Consider the following 20,159-nt stretch of genomic DNA (forward strand, 5'->3'; position numbering starts at 1 on the left):
AAAGGGTTATCGGGAAAAGAGATCAAAAGGCAGAAAACAGAACTGCCCTTCTGGGGAAATGCTGTCATCCTAAGGGAAAACCGTCCACCAGAGGCATAAAGGAGAGTGTGGCTTTCCAACATATTTCCAAGGGAACATATCTTACTGTCATAGAAGTGTTCAAATCAACCTTCACACACACAAAAAATAAGGATATTTTCCTTTTTCCTAAAAAACTGAGTTGCTTAATTTCAAAATTATTAAGTTCTAAGATGAACTTCACAACATTTCCAAAGCTATGAAGCAGTAAACAGTGGCTGTCACTCCACCTTATAAATAGAAAACAAAGCCAAAGAGAAGTGATCCGCCCACTGTCACTCCCTTTTATAAACCAGCTGGTACCTCCTTAATCTTTTCACTGCTGCCTGCATCTCCTTGTTTCTCAGGGTGTAGATCATGGGGTTGAGCATGGGGGTCATGACAGTTTGGCTAATGGATACAGCCTTGTCAATGGAGAAGGAGGTAAAGGGCTGGGTGTAGAGGTAAATGCTTGGAACAAAGACCATAGACACCACGACAATGTGAGTGGTGCAGGTAGAAGCTGCCTTCCTCCTCACTTGCCCTGAATGAGACCTCAGGATCACCAGGATGGCTGAGTAGGAGGTCAGGAGAAGGAGGAACCAGATGAGGACCAGCACCCCACTATTGGAAATGATAAGGAACTCCAGGAGGGAAGTGTCCGTGCTGCCAAGTCTCAGCACTTGTGGAACATCACAGTAGAAATTATTTAGGACATTGGGGCCACAGAAAGGCAGGGGGATCATCAGAGTCAGTTGGCAAATGGAATGGATGAAGCCTCCCACCCAGTTAGTCACCACCAGCCCCACACAGATCTGAGTGTTCATGATGGTGACATAGTGGAGGGGCTGAGAGATGGCAACAAGGCAATCATAGGCCATAAATGAGAGGAAGAAAACCATGGACCCTCCCACAGAGTGGAAGGAGAAGATCTGGGCCATGCAGCCCTGATAGGAGATGGCCTTCTTCTCAGCGAGGAGGTCCACCACCATCTTTGGGGCAGTGACCGTGGAGAAACAGAGCTCTAACACAGCCAGATTTCAGAGCAGAAAATACATGGGTGTTTGGAGTGGGAATCAAAGGTCACTGTGACCATGATGAGGAGGTTTCCCATGACAGTGGAGGTGGAGACAAACAGGAACACCAGAAACAAGAAGAGCTGGAGCTCCTGAGTCTGTGAGAGCCCCAGAAAGACAAATTCTGATACTCACGTGAGGTTCCCTGATTCCATGGTGTTTTCTCCATACACCTAAACAACACAAACCACAGACAGAGATGCATGAAGTCACTACTTGCCCATTTAGTGCTTTCAGTGTCCAGGTCTAGCTGATGGAAATTTATGTGCAGATCGTAATACCAGTTCTGATTAAATGGCCTTGTCTCTGGAGAGTTCACTAGTTGGTGCTGGAATACACATTCTTGAGATATCTTAAAGCCATCCAGAGACACATGCAACCTGCCTTTCAAAGATTCGGTGTAATATAGTGGTGGGAAGGCTCTTGGAGTCCAACGGACCTGCAGTCAAATTTCAAAGCCTCTATTTCCTTGAGATTTGGCCTTGAGCTAGTTACTTAATCTCTCTTAATCTCAGTTTCCACATCTATAAGAAAAATGTTTTCTTTATAGAAATTGTCTAGGGGATTAAATAAAATAACACATAAGGTTCCTAGAACAGTGCCTGGAATAATAAATGGTAATCACTCTCCTCTGTGTAGTCTCCTGCTCTAAAGACGTCCTCCCCTTTCCAGTCTCTAATACATTTTTGTACCAATCATTTTTCATACAACAGTTAGCACATCATAATGTTAATGAATTTTTCATGTGTCTATATTTTTCCTCCACAGTTCATAATATGCTACAGACATAAGTCTTGATTCATAATTTATTTGTGCCCTGCAGTACCCATCCTTGCTCATAGTCAGTACTTAATAAATAGCTGGTGTTAACTGCTGAGTGGGTGAAAAGCTATTGTGTGTGCAGGTCCATGCAGGGGAGCCTCTGGATACAGCTGGACATCTGGGGCATTCCATTTCTTTCCATCCTTCACAGTAGGTCGTCCCTTACTAGGTGAGGCTCCCCAGATCAGAGGTGGAGACAAGAGGCAGAGGGGTAACTATCATTAGTGAAGAAATAGATGATGAATATATTGTTTGGAGGAGACTTAGAGCTCTTCTGAAAGGACAGCAATTTCAGAAGATGTTATTGAATCCAAGAGTAGAAGAGAAAAAAATATTGAAGGAGAAGAAATGGAAATAGACGAAGAATTAAAGGGAGGAAGGAAATTATAAGGAAGGAAAATGGGGGAATAGAATGAGTGAAGGAAGAAGAGATGGAAAGATGGTGGGCAGGGGAGGGAATGGGAACAAAGGGGAAGAAGGATATAGAGGTTGAGAGATAAGAGGTGACAGGTGAGGGTTAAGTGCCCTCCCCACTCCCCCTGCCTCGTCTCATCTCCCACCCTGACCTCATGCAATCCATTATCTATCAGAGACCACTCCCTTATTTTTTTAAATTAATTTTTATTGGAGTACAGTTGCTTTACAATGTTGTGTTAGTTTCCACTGTACAGCAAAGTGAATCAGCCATACATATACACATATCCCCTCTTTCCTGGATTTCCCTCCCATCTAGGTCACCACAGAGCACCAAGTAGAGTTTCCTGTGCTACACAGTAGGTTCCCACCAGTTATCTATTTTATACACAGCAGTGTATATATTTCAATCCCAATCTCCCAATTCATCCCACCCCCCCCTTGGTATCCATACATTTATTCTCTATGTCTGAGAGATCACTCCCTTATTTTTCACTTCAATTTGTTTTCACTCCAGTCCACTTTCTACACAGCTGTCCATGAGACCTTTCTAAATGCTGAAATGATCACATTCCCCTCACTTCTATCCTTGTAGTGATGCTCACCAGAGCCCCTTAGGAGCCACATCCAGTACTTTGTGGATCAAGTCAGGGTGGATACACGTACATGTGCATGCAACACAGCATGTCATACAGGGCTGTAAAACGTAAGCTCCATCTGCCTTTCTAATCGGTATCTCCGCCTCTGATGAACCACTAGCTCTTTAATGGATTAAAGTCTTAAACACACTCCATATTTATTTATTTCCATGTTGGTTCCCTGGAATTCTGTTCATACCTTCTCAACCCTAGAGAAGGCCCACTAAAATATCACCCTCTCTGTCATTCCTGTCACCATTTCTCCCATACAGAACAAATTCCCCATTTTTCAGTGTTCTTAAACATCGAAAACATACTCTGCTATAGGTTTATCATCATTCATTTTTTCAGCTTCTCTCCTCAACTTACTACATCGTAATTTCAATATCTTGGCAACCCCAGGACTTGGAACAGCCACTCTGATACAGCACATGCTCAGTAAATATTGTCAAGTTAATGTATTAAGGAGGTAATTGATTATGTGGAGATTTTTAAAGTGAATTTACTTATCCTATGTTCCCTATCTCATAAAGCCACATCTATAACTGGTTGTTAAAATTACTGGGTTTTACATGCAACCTAAAGCAGCTGCTTAAAAGCACATCCCCTCAATTACTTCCCAAGGCTCTCCTCCAACTTTAAACTTAGTACCATCAAGTCTATATCACTTTTTTATTCTCTCCAGCCTCCAGCAGGTGTTTTCAAGAACCTAGCTACTATTGACCTATTCGGAAGTGTGGAAACCCTCAGGCTCTCACCTTCCTTCAGCCCCGAATGGGGGAAGAGAGTTCAGGTCTTACATATTTCTGGGAGGTCCTCTCTATGCAGCTTCACAGCTTTCTGATCTCTGCCCATACCTCACACACACAACTCATCGGCATGACCCTGGGGACGAAGGGATATCCTTAGGGAGAAATTATTGGACTGGGAACAGGAAGCAGAGCTGGAATGAGTCTTGCTGGGGACAAGGGAACAATGGGAGTTGCTAAAAAGTTTCTAAGTCGGGCTTCCCTGGTGGCGCAGTGGTTGAGAGTCCGCCTGCCGATGCAGAGGACACGGGTTCGTGCCCCAGTCCGGGAAGATCCCACATGCCGCAGAGCGGCTGGGCCCGTGAGCCATGGCCGCTGAGCCTGCGCGTCCCGAGCCTGTGCTCTGCAACAGGAGAGGCCACAACAGTGAGAGGCCCGCGTACCACAAAAAAAGAAAAGTTTCTAAGTCTTTCAGAAACACTTGCTATTTGACCATACTCCCCAAGGCAACCTACAGATTCAATGCAATCCCTATCAAAGTACCAAAGGCATTTTTCACAGTACTAGAACAAATAATTTAAAAATTTGTATGGAACCACAAAAGACCCCAAATAGCCAAAACAATCTTGAGAATGAAGATCAGGGTTGGAGGAATTATGCACTCTGACTCCAGACTATACTACAAAGCTATAGTAATCAATACAGAATGGTATGGGCACAAAAACAGACACACAGATCAATGGAACAGGATAGCCAGAAATAAACCCATGCACTTATAGTCAATTAATCTCCAACAGAGGAGGCAATACAATGGAGGAAAGACAGGCTCTTCAATAATTGGTGCTGGGAAAACTGGATAGCTACATATAAAAGAATGAAATTAGAATATTCTCTAACACTATATAGAAAAATAAACACAAAATGGATTAAAGACATAAATGTACAACTGTATACTATAACATAGGCAGAACACTCTTTCACATAAATTGCCACAATATTTTTTGAGATATGTCTCCTAAAGTAAAGAAAATAAAAGCAAAAATAAACAAATGGGGGCTTCCCTGGTGGTGCAGTTGTTGACAGTCTGCCTGCTGATGCAGGGGACACGGGTTCATGCCCCGGTCCAGGAAGATCCCACATGCCGCGGAGCGGCTAGGCCCGTAAGCCATGGCCAATAAGCCTGCGCGTCTGGAGCTCGTGCTCCGTAACGGGAGAGGCCACAACAGTGAGAGGCCCACGTACCGCAAAAAATAAAAAATAAATAAACAAATGGGACCTAATTAAACTTCACAGCTTTGGTAGAGCAAAGGAAACCCTCGATAAAACGAAAAGACAACCTACTGAATGGGAGAAAATATTTGCAAATGATAGGACCAATAATGGGTTAATAGCCAACATATATAAACAGCTCGTACAACTCAACATCAATAAAACAAAAAAACCAATTAAAAATTGGCAGAACTTAATAGACATTTTTTCCAAAGAGGAAATGCAGATGGCCAACGCGTACATGAAAAGATTCTCAGCAATGCTAATCATCATGGAAATGCAAATTAAAACCACAATGAGACATTACCTCACACCTGTCAGAATGGTTATCAGAAAGAACAGAAATAACAAATGTTGGCCAGAATGTGGAGAAAAGGGAGCCCTTGTACACTGTTGGGACTGTAAATTGGTGCAGCCACGTGGAAAACGGTATGTGGGTTTCTCAAAAAACTAAGAATAGAACTACCATATGACCAAGCAATTCCACCCTTAGGTGTATATCCGTAAAAAACAAAAGCACTAATTTGAAAAAAATACATGCACCCCAATGTTCCTAGCAGTATTATTTACAATTGCCAAAGTATGAAAGCAACCTAAGTGCCCATCAACAGATGAATGGATAAAGATGCAGTATATAGATACGACAGAATACTAATCAGCCATAAAAAAGAATGAAATTTTACCATTTGCAGTAACATGGATGGACTTCGAGGGCATTACGCTGAGTGAAATAAGTCAGACAGAGAAAGACAAATGCTATATGATATCACTTATATGTGCAATCTAAAAAAGTATAACAAATTAGTGAAAAAAGCAAAAAAAGAAGCAGATTCACAGACACAGAGAACAAACTAGTGGTTATCAGTGGGAAGGGGGGTGAGGGGTGATATAGAGATGGGGAGTGGGAGGTACAAACTATTGGGTGTAAGATAGGATACAGGAATGTATTGTACAACACGAGGAATATAGCCAATATTTTGTAATAATTGTAAAGGGAGTGTAACCTTGAAAAATTGTATAAAAAATAAAATTAAAAAAATTGCAAACTCCCTTCCCCCCAGAAAAAGAATACCTGGAACATATTGGAAGCTTAATGAATATTAACTGAATTAACGCATGAGCAAATAATTTAACACATGGAGACTATAACCAAACTACCTTCTGTTAATGCATCTGCTTAAGTGCAAATAAAATAATTCTATATGAAAACTCCAAAAACAAAACAACACAGCAACAAAAAATAACACTTACTATTTGAAAGGTCTGCCTTGAGGGCAAAAAGCAAGCAAGCAAACAAAATTTTTTTTAAAACCCACAAAAAACAACAAAACAAAAACCCACCAATGACAATGAAAATTGTAGCGATTCATGACATGTAAGATTAGGAGATCAAGATTAGAAAGGCCAGAAACTCTCAAAATTTCTGGGATTTTTGGAAGGACCCACTTCATAGACCAGTGGTTCACACACTTAAACATGCATTAGAATCACCTGGAGGGAATGTCAAAACTCAGACACTCCCATGCAGAATTTTTGACTTAGTAGGTTTGGGTGGAGCCTGAGAATTCACATTTCTAACAAGTTTTCAGGTGATGCTAATGCTGCTTATCTCACAGTTTGAGAACCACTGACTTTGAGTTTCACTGCTCTTGTCAGCAGAATGAACAGTTCTTTCTCACAGCATCATCAAGGCGACTGGTTTAATAGTTTACTTTTTTAAAAAGAATTAATTGACCTTGACTTGGACAACATTATAGGTGGGAAGATATTTGTATACTACATTGGAAACAAAACCTATAAATCTGTCTTTTATTTTGTCAACCGGATCCCAAGGTTGATTCCCCATCCATATCCAATTCTATTGCACCATCTATAACATTCTAGTACCCTTTATATATGAATTATTACTCGGTAAGATCCTTCCTTTCATACAAGGACTAGTACAGGAAGTGCATATATTTTCTTATTATGATGAACCAGAATTGGAATTTCTAATCTTGGTGTCCAGTAGCTTTCCTTTCTACATGAGATTTCCAGGATGATCTGAGTTCTTTTGTTACAAATATTTATACTTAGCAAGAACATAGAAAAACACTATCTGAAGCTCTGGTTTTGTCCAAATACAAGAGATATAGATTTAAAAAAACATGAATTCTTCCCAACATTTAGAGCTTTATTCCACTTAAAAACCAACCACCCGTTAAAATAGCCTGGGTTGAGGCTGAGGAAGGGACTAGGTCTTATCAATCTCCTTGACTGTCAGATGTCACTAACTGTAACATTATTAACAATAACTAATTAAATTACCTGGACTAATTCATTATAATTCTGATTTGGTTTTCAATAAGAAAGCCATTATATCTTCTACTTTATATATTTCTCCTCTCAAGTCACAGAAATGTTTGTAAACACATTTCAACCCCAAAGTTGATTCCTCAGAGCATGATTGTGGACGAGTTATCTGCTTTAGAAATTGATTACAATGTGGCTTATTGTTTTGGAGTTATTGTACTTGGGCCGTTGTGAACATTCAATAAATGTGTAAAAATTAATAAACAGAAGCTTCAATTAAATAGTGTTGAGAGACCAGAAGGGGGAGCTCTCAAACCTTGTGACAATAGCAGAGCCCAACAGGAAAAATAAAGACTCTACTTCTTTCCTGGCAAGAACTCAGCCAAAGAAAAGCCATGGGCTCTTTTTTTTACTACAGCCTGCCACCTTCTTTTTTCTCTCTAAAGAAAGAAGTTCCCTTCCCACTGGGGACTTGCACGTGGCTCACTATGGGTGCAGACCCTGAATTGCAATTCTCTGCTGATCCTGAATAAACCCATCTTTGCTGGGAAATATTTGGCAGTCTATTTGTTAGCATAACTGAAAGTTATCCTTTTTTAAGAACAGGAGAGCAGTAAAAGGAAGGTTGGGTACACCTCAATGCACAATGTTGCGGATACAAAAATAAGAAATCCATTCTCCTCTCAAGGAACTCACAGGTTGATGCGAAAAACAGACCCAGGAACACATAAAGGCACTTCAGAGAGGAGATACCTCTACTAGCAGAATGGCCAACGGTTAAAAGGCTGAGCAGGTAACCATGACTGGAAGAGAAGGAAGACTTCGGAGTCTTAACACATGGAGACTATACAAAACACATGGAGACTATACAAATATCTTGTTGGATATACAAATGTCCAACAAGAAAAAATGCTCAGGGATGAACTTTACAGAGGTAAAGTTCAAATGTGTTAGGCAGACAAAGGAGGGAAAGTGTGTTTCTGACAGGAAGACCAGAGGTCCAGGGATGAACTGGCACAGCATACACTCCAAGAGCCCTCAGGGCCTTGGCAAGGTTGGAGCACAGGGGAAGTGAAGGGACATTAGGGTAGAAAGGAGGCAGGAATCACTGTGAATAGTGTTAAGAGATCAGGCTCATACACTTAAGTTTTACCTTGAGGGAGGTGAGAAGCCGGTGGAGGACGTTATGCAGAAGAATGACCTACAGATGCGGGCCTCTCTGGCAGCAGGGAGGAAGAGAGATGAGAGAGTTGAGAGGATGAACATAGCGGTGCAGCTCCTCTGTTTATTCATACCCCATCCTGTTTCAGAAGAGACTTCGTGAGGGCAGTTAGGAGCTTATAAGTGTTCTGTGTTCGTTACCCAGCCCATCCCAGCTTCAAAATCATTAAAGATGTGAGGAGGGTGAAGAGCTAGAGGAGAAAGGGAAAAGGAGATGGGAGCTAAGAACAGAAGGAGGAGGATAAATAGGTAATTAAGAAAATTCAGAGTGTGAAAGCCGACGAGCCAACAAGGACCCATGGCTCAGTGATATCAAGACCCTGATTCAGTGGGTCTGTGGTGCCCTTGGCCTCTCCCTCATGAGCCGAGATGGCCTCCATGCTTCCTTATGGTGTAAGCCCTCACACATCTCATTCAAAGGTTGGTGGGGAGGAAACGGGTGGAGGGCAGTTTCTTTCTCCTCCTGCATCTCTTGCCTCTACTCCTGGAGGAGAAATCTTTCCCAGAATCTCCTAGGCTATCACACTGTTTGTTGTGATCACATGAACTGGATCACATGAACACATGAGCACTCCTGGCTTCTAAGTGTTCTGGGAAGGTGAACACTTATGATAGGGGACAAGCAAGGGGGAGGTGGTTGGCAATGGCTTTGGGTAGACACCCAAGAACAAGGCTATCTTCTTATAAAGCACCTGGAAACGGGGATGAACATGATGGACCAGAGGCAAGAGAATACTGACAGGGATGCAAAGTCTGTCGTAAGTAGGATAACTCTTCTAACAGTAGAGGTCATGAACTCAAATGTGAGGTCACACACTCAAATAAGAAAAGGAGGTCAGCGGTAATTTCTCTGTCTAAGAGGTACTGAGGATCATCACGCTCCTCACCCCAGAACAAAATTTGAGCATCTAAGCCAAAGACAGGAAATCAAGGTTTTTCTTTGCAGAAACAACAACTCCTGAAAAATAGATCTCCATGTATTGGTACTTGGGTGTCCTCCAGTAAAGAGCTGATTTCCATCTGAACCCCTAAGGTAAAGTTTAAAAGCTTTAATACATAGAGGTATGAATTCATATTTTATTCCCTTACTCTTAAATGTAGATAGCCAAGGATCAACAGGAAGACCACTAATACAAAAGGGAAAAAAAATAAATAGAAAAATAAATGAGACGCAAACAGAAATGACATAGGAAATAGAAGAAAAGTTTATATAATTAACATCCTTTCAGAGAAACAAGAAGACATAGGATCCATAAATAAGAACAAGATGGTATTAAAAATCATAGAACAAAAAAGGGTTCTTGGATATTAAAATATGTTGACAGAAATGAAAACTTTAATAGAGAGATTGGAAGGTAGAGTTGAGAAAATCCTCCTAGTGTAGAATAAAAACACAGTTTGAATAGAGTTTCCACAGGATGGGGCCCAGCATGGGTTGTCAGAGCCTGGATATCCCTTTTGGGAGCCACCAGTTGTGAACATTAAAGCACAGTGAGAAGAATATTCCCATAGTGGGATGACTCAGTGTGGGGAGCAAAACTCCAAATGGATGAGAAGGGTGTCTATGCACAGGTGCACCCTGATGTCAGGTGTCAGAGCCCAAGCAGGGTGAGGAGGGTTTCCACATGGGGGATATTCTGATGGGGGTGTTGGAGCACGAGTAGGGTAAGGAAAGTGTCTGAGCAGGGGGCTGGTCTGCTGTATGATACCAAAGCCCAACTGGAGTGAGGAAAGCATCAGGAGAGAGAGTGGAAACATGGACAGAACTGCTATGGGAGATGGTTGTATACAGGGGGATGAATGAAGCAAGTTAAAAAATTAAGGATAGAGTGATGTCAGAGAAAATGGCAGAGTAGGGAACTCCAAGGGCCCATCCCTACACAGAATAGAATTGAGAATAGAATTGAGAGTCCAGAAATAAACCATATTTTTATGGTCAATTGATTTTCACCGAGAGTGCCAAGATTATTCAATGGGGAAAGAATTGTCTCTTCATTAATTGTGCTGGGACAACTGGATATCCACATGCAAAAGAATAAAGTTGGACCACTACCTCATACCATCTACAAAAAATTAACTCAAAGTGGATCAAAGTCCTAAATGTAAGAGACAAAACTATAAAAATCCTAGAAGCAAACATAGAGGTAAATCTTTATGAACTTGGATTTGGCAAGGCATACTCAGGTATGATAACAAGAACACAAGCAACAAAAGAAATTATGATAAATTGGACTTCATCCTAATTTAAAAATGTGTGCATCAAAGACCCTTATGAAAAAAGTGAAAAGATTTCTTCCAAAGAATGGGAGAAAGTATTTGCAAATCAAAATTTGACAAGGATCTATTATCCAGAATATGTAATGAACTGCTACAACTTGACAACAAAAAAGACAACCCAATTTAAAAAAAATAGGCAATGGATTTGAATATACATTTCTGCAAAGAAGATATACAAATGTCCAACAAGAAAAAATGCTCAACATGAAAAGATGCTCAACGTCATTAGTAATTAGGGAAATGAAAATCAAAATCACAATGAGATACCACTTCATACATGATAGGATGGTAATAATAATAACAACAATAGAAAATTACAAGTGTTAGAGAAGATGTGAGGAATTTAGAAGCCTCATAATTACTAGTGGGAACAAAAAAGGGTACTGCTGCTGTGGAAAACACTTTGGCAGTTCTTCAACAAGTTACATATAGAATTAACCATATGACCTAGCAATTCTACTCCTAGGTATATACTTGAAAGTCCTGAAAACAGGTACTCAAACAAATGCTTACAAAGGCTAACAGCAGCACTACACACAATAGGCAAAAGATGTAAACAACTAAAATGTCTTTCATCAGATGAATGGGTAAACAAAATGTGCTGTATCCAGACAATGGAATAGTATTCAGCCATAAAAAAGAATGGAGTACAGGGAATTCCCTTGCGGTCCAGTTGTTAGGACTCCATGCTTTCACTGCTGAGGGCGCAGATTCAATCCTTGATGGGGGAACTAAGATTCCTCAAGCCATGCGTCATGGCCAAAAAAGAATGAAGTATTAATACATACTACAGTGTAAACTAACCTTATTGACATTGTGCTAAGTGCAAGAAGCCAGACACAAATATTTTATCATTCTACTTTATGAAATATAGAGGTAAGTCCATATAGGTAAGTCCATATAGGTAATCCATATAGGTAATATAGGTAAGTCCATAAAGCGGACTAGTGGTTTCCAGGAGCTGAGGAGAGGGGAGAGAATGGGGAATGACTGCTTAGTGGGTATGGGAAATCCTTTCGGGGGGATGAAATGTTTTGGAACAAGACAGAGGTGATGGCTGCACAACACTGTGAAAATACTAAATGCCACTAAATTGTACACTTGAAAAAGTTAATTTTAGGTGAAGTGAATTTCATATATTTATATAAAGGATTATGAGAGCCAGGTTCCTCAGCAGAGAAAATAGTTATAAGTGTGGAAAGGGAAAAACAGAATAAGTTCTAAGTTCTGTGATGCTGGATTGGGAAAGGAGAAATGTATATATATATATATATATATATATATATATGTAACAGTGAGCACACCCAGCACCCAAGTTTGCCTTCTAAATACCATTCTCCACTCAAAGGAAGCAGGACTGTTTACTGAAATAGCTGATTCCAGAGCTGGAGCACAGAAAGTACAAGATAAGCATGGGGCGTTTCATTGGGCCGGTAAGAAAGGAAGTGCTCAAAGAATAGAAAGAACATATGGGACTTCTCTGGTGGTCCAGTGGTTAGGAATCCGCCTTCGTAGGGGATACAGGTTCAATCCCTGGTCAGGGAACTAAGATCCCATATGCATGCTGCAGCTAAGCCTGCGTGCTCTAGAGCCCACGTGCCACAGTGATGCAGCCAAATAAATATTAAAAAAAAAAAAAGAACATAGAAGCCAGCCTGAAGAGACTATGACTGGCCAAATCTGGGGTAAATTGAGCATCAAAGTAAATAATGATAATAATGGATTATAACTTAATGAATAAAAAAAGGAAAATACAAGTTCACACAGATAATAAATAAATAAATAAATTGGAAGTTTGATAAGAAACCAGATATTGACATAGTCTCAAAGTACCTTTCCACAAAATATTTACTAATTTCCAAGGGAAAATGAATAACTTAGGTGAGAAGCCTAATGAACACTTCTTAGTCAAGTAATCAAAGTGATGGGACAACAAAAAAAAAGAGTGATGGGACACTAGTAAAGAGACAAAGCAAAATCACTCATCCCTCATAGGTTGTAATAAGAACACAGCATGACTTCTGCGATATTCCTGGCAAACTGACACAGATGCATCACCTGAGTCTAATCATCATGAAACATCTGACAAATCCAAACTGAAGGACATTCTACAAAATAATTGGCCAATAATTTTTTAAAGTTCCAAGATAATCAAAATCAAGGAGAAACTCTTCCAGATCAAAAGAGCCTAAAGACACATGACGACTAAATGCAACACATGGTCTTTTTGTTTGTTTGTTTGTTTAAGGTTTTTTTGATGTGGATCATTATTGAATTTGTTACAATATTGCTTCTGTTTTATGTTTGGGTGGTTTTTTTTTTTTCCGGCCACGAGGCATGTGGGATCTTAGCTCCCCATCCAGGGATCGAACTGGCACCCCCTGCATTGGAAGGCGAAGTCTTAACCACTGGACCACCAGGGAAGACCCACAACACATGTTTTTGAAGCAGATTCTCTTTCTATGAGACTTTCTTGGGACATATGGCAAAACTTGAGTAGAGGCTAAAGATTTGATTCTAACAATGTATTGATGTGTATCAATTTTAGTGACTGTATGGCAGTATTGGAGGGAATGTCTTTGTAGAAAATACACACAAATATTAAGGTGGACATCAGGTTGGCAACTTACCCGGTTTCCTCAAACCGTCAGGGGAAAAAAAAGTCCTTTATACTATACTTGCGACTTTAGTGTAAGTTTGAGATTTTTCAAAAAGTTAAAAAGGTGTTTAAAGTTAAATTTTTTAAAAAGTTAAAATAGAAGAACTATTATATGTGGCTTCCCTGGTGGCGCAGTGGTTAAGAATCCGCCTACCAACGCAGGGGACACGGGTTCGAGCCCTGGCCCAGGAAGATCCCACGTGCCGCGGAGCAGCTAAGCCCGTGCGCCACAACTACTGAGCCTGCGCTCTAGAGCCCGCGCGCCACAACTACTGAGCCCACATGCCACAACTACTGAAGCCCGCGTGCCTAGAGCCCGTGCTCTGCAATAAGAGAAGCCACTGAACTGAGAAGCCCGTGAACCGCAACGAAGAGTAGCCCCCGCTCGCCACAACCAGAGAAAGCCCACACACAGCAACGAAGACCCAACGCAGCCCAAATAAAAATAAATAAATAAACAAACTTTATATTTAAAAAAAGAACTATTATATGTAGCAGAATATCTTTTTGTCCTCTGGATAAGAAGCAATTTTTAAAAATTAGATCTCAGTAAGAGGTAATACCAAAATAAAAGATTGATATACCTGACTACATGAACACTAACACCAAAAATAAAGAAGACAAACCACAAACTAGGAGAAGGTATTGTAATAAATATAGCTGAGAATAGATCAGCAAATTATATAAGAACTCCTACATTAACTAGAAAAAGTCAGTAGAAAAGTGAACAAAAGGCATTCATGGGAAACCTGAATGCAGTAAAAAATATGGAAAGAAATGTTAGAGGAATGCAAATTGACTACAGTGAAATATCATCGTTTACCCATACACTGGCAAAAATGAAGACGTCTGACAATATCAGCTGTTAGGAGGATGTGAATCAATAGGAACACTTCAACTCTGCTGATGAACATGTAATGTGTTACAACTTTGGAAAATAATTTGGCACGATTTTGTAAAGGTAAGTCTTTGAAGATCTCATGACTCAGCAATTCCACTTCAAGTTAATGAGCCATAGCTCCTCAATATAACAACTGGAGACAAACAGAAAAAATATTCAAAAGAGCACTGTTTGCTAGAGCAAAAACTGGGAGCAACCCCAATAACTTATTCTCACAATGGAATATAATATAGCAGCGCAAATGAATGAACCACAGTCAAACAGAGCAATATGGGTGTTTAGAAACATAATGTTGAGTGAAAAACACCCTCAGAATATTAAGTACAGTCTGATATGTTTATCAAGTTCAAAAAAAGCAAAACAAAACAATACACTGATTATGTAAAAATGTGATGAAATTATTTTTATAAGCAATGAAATGATAAACACAAAATTCAACAATATAGTTTCATCCGGGGAGCAATGATGTGATAGAGAGTACCTACAGGCAGGTATAAGCTATTGGTGCCATATGGTTCTTGAACTGAGTAGTGTGCACATGAGTGTCCATACAATATAGTGTTTTATAGCTTACATGCATTGTACACATAATCTTTTGCTTGTAATAATTATTATACTGTATTAAAATGTACAGCCAAAAAATCTGAATATTCATGATAATTTCCAATTTGAAAATAAAAGATGGAGTAAAGAAATATAAGTTACAGAGAGGGAAATAAAAAGTAGATCTGAACTCGACAGGGAAAGAATAGGGTGCAAGAAAAAGCAGAAATGCCTCTCTGTATAAAATACTGTTCAAGGTGCTGGGAGGATATAAAGATGAATAAAACACACCTTTGCCCTCAAGAAGTCCTCATCCCAGGGAAGAAAGTCAAAGAGAAAGGCAAAAACCCATGAGGTGACAGCTTTGGACTGAACCCATGCCTCAAATCTGGACCACTAATAGACATGGCCCTGCCCTCTGACCTTGGTTCCCCAACCATACTATTAGCATCTTCTTCTCAGCCATATCATCCAAATGATGTAAAGATTAGGTTGGGAAAGTAGAATACTTTTCAGATTATCCAAAGAATTTTTCTAGAAAAGGAATAAATCCAAAGGGAAAATACTTTTATGGGAAATATTTAGAAAAATGTTAAAAGTGAGAACACTTCCCAAATACTGCGGTGAAGGAGGCAGAGAGGCAGGGAGCAGAAAAGAATGTGATTGTTCCAAAGTTGAGATGAAAGTGTTAGGCTGCAATTCAATTGAGAGAACATTAAAATGTAAGAGTTGATAGGATTATTAAAGTTGGAACACTTAAACAGGTTTTATATAAAGAAGTTGTGTGTCTTTTTAACTGAGTATTTTATGGAAATGGATATTATGTTTGGCTGTAGGAATACCACAAACAGGAATTTCTGGAACTCCTTGGTCTTTACCTAGTATTGTAAAGACAAAAATCTATTAATAAAGTCCTAATGGAGGCTATAAAAAAAAAGATGAAAGTGTTGAGCATTCATCACAGATATTCATCCATAGATGAGGAACTCTCTAAGTTTCCCCTTGTGATTGTGGGAGACCCTGAGTTTCAAACCCCACCCATATCTCCTGCCTCGAAACTTGGAGTCAGAGGAACAATCTCATGGCCAAGCTCTGCCCCTCCCTTGCTGTTCATCATTGAGCAGGTCACTTCTCTCTGAGTTTTCTCATTTGTAAAACTGTTTAATATAAAAGAACATATCCATTGTCAGTTTTGTGAGAATGAGATAAAAGTGCGAAAGTGCCTAACACAATACCTGCCACAGGAGTAGGTCCATAGAAATATTAGTTTAATCTCAACGGCTACACTCAATAAAGACTTTCCTCCACTTCTCACATGGGAAAACAAAAGTTCAGAGAGAAGATTTGTCATTTAAAGTCAACCTATTTTAAGTTCACTTCCTGCTGAAAATCACTAGGCGCTTGCCTAATCTCTTCATGGCCGCCTGCATCTCCTGGTTCCTCAGGGTTTAGATGATGGGGTTGAGCATGGGGAACATGACAGTTTGGCTGATGGGCACAGCCTTGTCCATGGGGAAGGAGGTGAAGGGCCAGGCATAGGTATAGATACAGGGAATGAAGACCATAGACATGACGATGATGTGGGTGGTGCAGGCGGAAGCTGCCTTCCTCCTCGCCTGCCCTGAGTGGGACCTCAGCATCATCAGGATGACAGTGTAAGAGAGCAGAAGGAAAGGAACCAGATGAGGACCAACATCCCACTGTTGGAGATCATACGGAACTCCGGGAGGGAGGTGTCCTTGCAGGCAAGTCTTAGCACTTGTGGAACATCACAGTAGAAGTTATCCAGGATGTTGGGGCCACCAAAAGGCAATGGGAGCATCAGAACCAGCTGGACAATGGAGTGGAGAAAGCCCCCTACCCAAGCGGTCACCACCAGCCCCACACACATTTGAGTGTTCATGATGGAGACATAGTGGAGGGGCCGGGAGATGGCTATGTAGCGGTCATAGGCCAATACTGTGAGGAAGAAGACAGTCCCACCCCCTCAGAAAGTGGAAGAAGAAGATCTGGGCCATGCAGCCCTGGTAGGAGATGATCTTGGTCTCATGTAAGAAGTCCACTAGCATCTCTGGGGAAGTGACTGTAGAAGAGCAGATGTCTATGACAGACTGATTTCAGAGCAGAAAATACATGGGTGTGTGGAGCTGAGAGTCAAAAGTCACTGTGACAATGATAAGGAGGGTTCCCACAACGGTGGTGACATAGACAAATAGGAATACCACAGACAGGAATTTCTGGAACTCCTTGGTCTGTGAGAACCCCAAGAGGACAAACTCTGACACCTGTGTGATGTTCTGTCGTTCCATGGGATCTTCCCCACATGCCTAGAAGAGAAACTATTCAAAACAAAAACCATAAAAATTTAATCGTTCTCCTTTGGAGAGTCAGGATTGAGTTAATCAAAGTCTTGGTTGAGTACCATTCCCAAATGGAGCTTAGAAGAGCCTTCCATGGAGATAAATACATTTTCAAGGCTTTCACAGACTTATCTCCCTAACCATACCCTACATCGTATGGCGTTTATGGGTCTTTTCCCCTTTGTACCATGCTGTCCTTGTCCATGGGTTTCATGTCTGACTCACACTTGCTGTGCCTGTGAACCACAGCCTCTACAGATATAGATGAACCAATCAATGGATGAATACACATGTCACCAAGTACCTATGACCACAAACATCATCAACCTAGGTGCATCAATCTTGAGGGATATAGAGGTTAATGATTTTAGATAAACAAATAGAGACTTCTTTTCAGTGAACATTTGAGGGGCTGCCTATGGTTCATTGCTGAAGGAAGAGAGATGTGTATTAGAAGAAATTGTCATGTACAAATTCAGAGGCAAATGTGAAGAAAAACAAGCAGATGATTTTGGCTGTAGTGAAGCTGGGATGATTAGAGCTTCTGAAACTTTTCCACATAAATACTTCTTGAATGGCATTTGTTGCCATGGGGCCATCTGTAGGGGTAACTCAAAGCAGCCCAGGACAAGTGCAAAATCTCCTTGAACTCTCATGTTTTATATTTTAAAACTTATGTGAATTTTCTATTAAACATATATCTCTAGACAATCTTTGGGAGGCTTAAAATTTAAGTATTGTGGCTTGTAAAACTTTGTAAGACCAAGGTGTTAAAGAAAATATAGGATAGGGGAGGGAGGGGGATCAATATGGCAGAGGAGTAGGATGTGGAGTTCACCTTCTCCCACAAAAACATTGAAAATACATCTACAGTGGAACGATTCACACGGAACAGCTATTGAACGCTGACGGAAGACCTCAGACATCTGAAAAGACAAGAAAACCCCCATGTAACCGGTAAATGATATTCAATTAATAAATACAAACTGGAAATCACAACTGTCAAGAACATTTAAAAATATATATTTGTAAATAACACTCTGAGAAAAAGGACAAAAACGAAAGGTGAAGTATCATTGACTGATACATTAAAAATAAATGATGCATATTCTCTAGTAATCAAAGAAATTTAAATTCAAATTCAAATCAGCTTAAAAAAATCCACTTGTAAAGGATTATTGAGATAGGCCTTCTCACACCCTGGCGGCAAAAGTATAAATTAATATACTTTATCTAGAATGCAACTTATTAACCTATGTCTGAGTTTTAAAAATATGTATTGTGACTTCAGGAACTTGAGCCTGTAAATATACTATAAAATGTAAACAAACACTTATGAAAATAGATGTATAGTTCACTGTTATTTCTAGAAAAAATAGGAAATAATCTAAAATCTAACAATAGAAGAAATAGAAGAGTCTACAATAATTAAGAGTTTCCATTTATTGAGTTTTCATAACATGTCCAATTTTGTCAAGGGCTTTGCAGATGTGATCTTATTTTGTCTTTATAATGACACAGGGAAGTAGGGACTCTTCACGTTTTATATTTGAGAGATTTCTATCAGAGAGAGTAGAGACATACTGGGCATTACCAAACTCACACGTGGTAAGGTTTGTATTCATGTGATTAAAAAGTAAATGTTCTTCAATATTACGTACTTCTTTCCTCTATAGTAATACTATGCATCCTTTTAAATGAGCTGTTCATTTTGTTGAACCATCACTGAATTGACCTAGAAATAATGCTGGTGAAGCATAAGTGTTATTTCATTAAAGTTTGGTCATTGATATGGAAAATATATATGACAAGGAAGAAACATGTTTCTTTAGTTCAGTAAGTGAAAGTTCTAGAAGACATCCACTTAAACTGAGTTCTTTGGTGTTAAAATCCATTCCCTCAGATTACACTTTTCCAGAATTGTTTTCAGTAATTGTTCAGGAAATTTTGCCCTGAGGCCCCACCCTGCAAAGATAATAGAACATAGAAAGATCCCCACCTGAAGTATGGGAAGGGCAGCAGCAAAGCACTGAAGTTCTTTTTACAAGGGAACTGAATGAATACATGTAAAAAGATTTCTATCAACTTCTGTAGACAAATATAAAACAATTCTCTCTAAAATTATCTGTGAGATATTACAGTACTCAAAATATTACCACGTTTATCTCATCTAAAACTCACATTTATCCTCAAATATTTGTGTAAAAATGATGTTCCAGGAAGATGCCCTTTATTGTTTATGCAGGCTGCATCTACTCTCTGAATAGTACCATTGGAAAAGCATCCCCATGGGCCATTGAGACCCCCGCAAGACTTTTGGAGGGAAGTGATGTGATGAAACAGGGTTAAAATGGGTTTATCCTAGCACAGTAGGGCAGGAAGCCCTGAGACAGGCAAGAGCGGAACAGCACTTCTGGGGCGTTGTCAGAGCAACCCCTACAAAGGGTAATACGCTTTAGTCTGGCTTTGTGTCTTCGCTCCTCCACATGGTGTCAAGGTCAGACTGGGTAGGCAGCAGCTTCAATAGCATGGTTTGGCCTCTCTGAGTGGTAATGATTGTTAACATTTACTGTGTGTTTATTATGTGCTAGGCACTATGCTAAGCATTTTATAAGCATTATCCTGTTTAATTCTCATATATTATTCTCATGCTTAAGTACTATTAATTATCCCCACTTTACAGATAAGTAAACTGAGACTTAAAAGGGTTAAATTGGGCTTCCCTGGTAGCGCAGTGGTTGAGAGTCCGCCTGCCGATGCAGGGGACACGGGTTCGTGTCCCGGTCTGGGAGGATCCCACATGCCGCGGAGCGGCTGGGCCCGTGAGCCATGGCCGCTGAGCCTGCGCGTCCGGAGCCTGTGCTCTGCAACATGAGAGGCC

At 40.2% G+C, this 20,159-nt stretch overlaps 1 pseudogene across 1 annotated transcript; it reads right to left on the reverse strand.

Moving 5' to 3' along the window:
* Positions 1 to 353: 353 nt before the first annotated feature.
* On the reverse strand, positions 354 to 17,227 carry LOC309838361 (olfactory receptor 4D1-like; annotated as a pseudogene). Its single transcript has 2 exons — positions 16,303 to 17,227; positions 354 to 1,263 (listed from the first exon to the last, which is right to left on the reverse strand). The product of its transcript is annotated as an olfactory receptor 4D1-like (transcript).
* Between the last annotated feature and the right edge of the window lie 2,932 nt (positions 17,228 to 20,159).

Source organism: Grampus griseus (genome assembly GCF_964374135.1).
Source record: "Grampus griseus genome assembly, chromosome: 20".
Lineage (NCBI taxonomy): Eukaryota > Metazoa > Chordata > Mammalia > Artiodactyla > Delphinidae > Grampus > Grampus griseus.